We start from the raw sequence: 2,928 nt of genomic DNA, 5'->3' as shown, positions 1-2,928 counted from the left end.
GAGGGGAGGGGGGGGGAGGGGTGGCGGTGATGGACAGGCGGCCCAGCCAATGGGCAGCTGGGGGAGGCGCGGCTAGGCTGCTACCGGCCAATCAGCGCCCAGGGGGCGGGACGTCTGCTGTTGTTTCCGGATAAGTGATGCTGGTTCTCACCCAACCCCCCCTCCCACACCCCACACACTACCACACCCCCCATCCCCCACACACTACCACCCCCCCACCCCCCCCCCCCCCACACCCCACACACTACCACACCCCCCACCCCCCACACACTACCACCCCCCCTCTCCCACACCCCACACACTACCACACCCCCCATCCCCCACCCCCCACACACTACCATACCCCCCATCCCCCACACACTACCGCCCCCCCACCCCCCACTACCACTCCCCCACCCCCCACTACCACTCCCCCACCCCCCACTACCACTCCCCCACCCCCCACTACCACTCCCCCGCCCCCCGCTACCGCCCCCCCACCCCCCACTACCACTCCCCACCCCCCGCTACCGCCCCCCCGCTACCGCCCCCCCACCCCCCACTACCACTCCCCACCCCCCGCTACCGCCCCCCCGCCGCCGCCCCCCCCCCCCCCCCCCCCCCCCACCACCCTCCGCTAAGATGATACTGCTGTCACACAGAAGTCTCCTTGAATCTGATTCGGAAATGACCACACTCATTCAGCTGAATTTGTCATTGCTGGATTTCAGTGACAGATTAGATGCCAACCTCTGACTTGGTTGAGGGGTGACTTTTCTTGTGATGGTCTTCCTGGCCTACCAGTTTCTTCACGTTGATTTATCTTTTAAGTTTAAAGTTTATTTATTAGTCGCAAGTCAGCTTGCATTAACACTGCAATGAAGCTACTGTGAAAATCCCCTAGTTGCCACACTCTGGTGCCTGTTTGGGTTACACCGAGGGAGAATTTAGCATCTAACCAGCACGTCTTTCAGACTGTGGGAGGAAACCGGAGCACCCGGAGGAAACCCACGCAGACACTGGGAGAACGTGCAAACTCCACACAGACAGTGACCCAAGCTGGGAATTGAACCCGGGTGCCTGGGCGCTGTGAGGCAGCAGTGCTAACCCACTGTGCCACCATGTCGCCATGTAAGTTGCGAATTATCCTGAAGAATGGTGACTTCGCCAACAGGGTTTTATTTTGATTTGATTTATTATTGTCACATCTATTAACATACAGTGAAAGGTATTGTTTCTTGCGCGCTGTACAGGCAAAGCATATCGTTCATAGAGAAGGAAAGGAGAGAGTGCAGAATATAGTGTTGCAGTCATAGCTAGGATGTAGAGAAAGATCAACTTAATGCGAGGTAGGTCCATTCAAAAGTCTGACAGCAGCAGGGAAGAAGCAGTTCTTGAGTCGGTCGGTATGTGACCTCAGACTTTTGTATCTTTTTCCCGACGGAAGAAGGTGGAAGAGAGAATGTCCGGGGTGCGTGGGGTCCTTAATTATGCTGGCTGCTTTGCTGAGGCAGCGGGAAGTGTAGACCGAGTCAATGGATGGGAGGCTGGTTTGCGTGATGGACTGGGCTACATTTATTGTCAATCGTGAGGGGTTTTTAAGTGCTGAATGTTTCAGTAATTTAAATGAAAGATTGAAGAATTATTACCCTGCGCAGCTGGGCCCCTGTGTGTTGCTTCAAGTGACGCAAATCTATTTATTGCTGCCTTGCCTTGAGAAATGGGTCAATTTGGAGGTGGAATGGAATGAGCAGCTGCAACTGTGCAGCTCATCACATGTAAGATAGTGTCCCGGTGATAACAGGAGCTCTGCTAAAGGGGGGAGTTTGGTTTAGAGTAGAGAAATAAAGAAATCTCTCTACAATTGGATAGGGTTTAGTGAAACCACAGTTGGAATATTGTGCGCAGTCTTGTCTCCCTATCTAAGGAAGTATCTACTTGCCTTGGAGACGATACAGCACAGATTCATTAGTTTGGTTCCTGGGATACCCAAATTGAGGGGCTGAGTAAAGTGGGCCTGCATTCTGTGGAATTTCAAAGAATGAGAAGTGGTATCACGGAATACTACAGTGCAGAAGAGGCCCATCGGGTCTGCACCAACGCATGAAAGGCCCTGACCTGCCCACCTAATCCCACTTGCCAGCACTTGGCCCATAGCCCTGAATGTTATGACGCGCCAAGTGCTCAACCAGGTACTTTTTAAAAGGATGTGAGGCATCCACCACCCTCCCAGGCAGTGCATTCCCAGACCGTCACCACCCTCTGGGTAAAAAAGCTTTTCCTCAAATCCCTCCTAAACCTCTCACCCCTCACTTTTTTAACTTGTGTCCCCTTGTAACTGACCCTTCAACTAAGGGGAACAACTGCTCCCTAATCACTCTGTCCATGCCCCTCATAATCTTGAACACCTCGATCAGGTCGCCACTCAGTCTTCTCTGCCCCAGAGCGAACAACCCAAGTCTATCCAACCTCTCTTCATAACTTAATTGTGGCTTCCCAGGCAGCATCCTGGTGATATCGTTGAAGCACACAAGATTCTGGAGGAACTTGACAGGATTGACACGTGAGAGATGGTTTTCCCCCGGCTCTGGAATCTAGAACATGGGGGTACAGCCTCAGGATAAGAGGGCAATCATTTAAGACTGAGATGAGGAGAAACTGCTTCACTCAAAGGGTTGAGTCTTTAGAATTCTCTCCCCAGAGGGTGGTGGATGCTCCATCATTGAGTGGGATAGACAGATTGTTCGTCGCTGAGGGAATCAAGTGGGTGGGAAGATGGAGTTGGAGGTGCAGAAGATGAGCCATGACTGTATTGAGTAGGAGAGTAAAGGCAAAACACTGGACGCTGGAATCGGAAACAAAAACAGAAAATGCTGGAAAATCTCAGCAGGTCTGACCGCACCTGTGGAGAGAGAATAGAGTAAGGAGTCTAACAACACCAGGTTAAAG

The sequence above is a fragment of the Mustelus asterias genome, chromosome 21 (genome assembly GCF_964213995.1).
Source record: "Mustelus asterias chromosome 21, sMusAst1.hap1.1, whole genome shotgun sequence".
NCBI classification, from domain to species: Eukaryota; Metazoa; Chordata; class Chondrichthyes; order Carcharhiniformes; family Triakidae; genus Mustelus; species Mustelus asterias.
The sequence above is the reverse complement of the archived record's forward strand: the minus strand, read 5'-3'. Positions refer to the sequence as shown.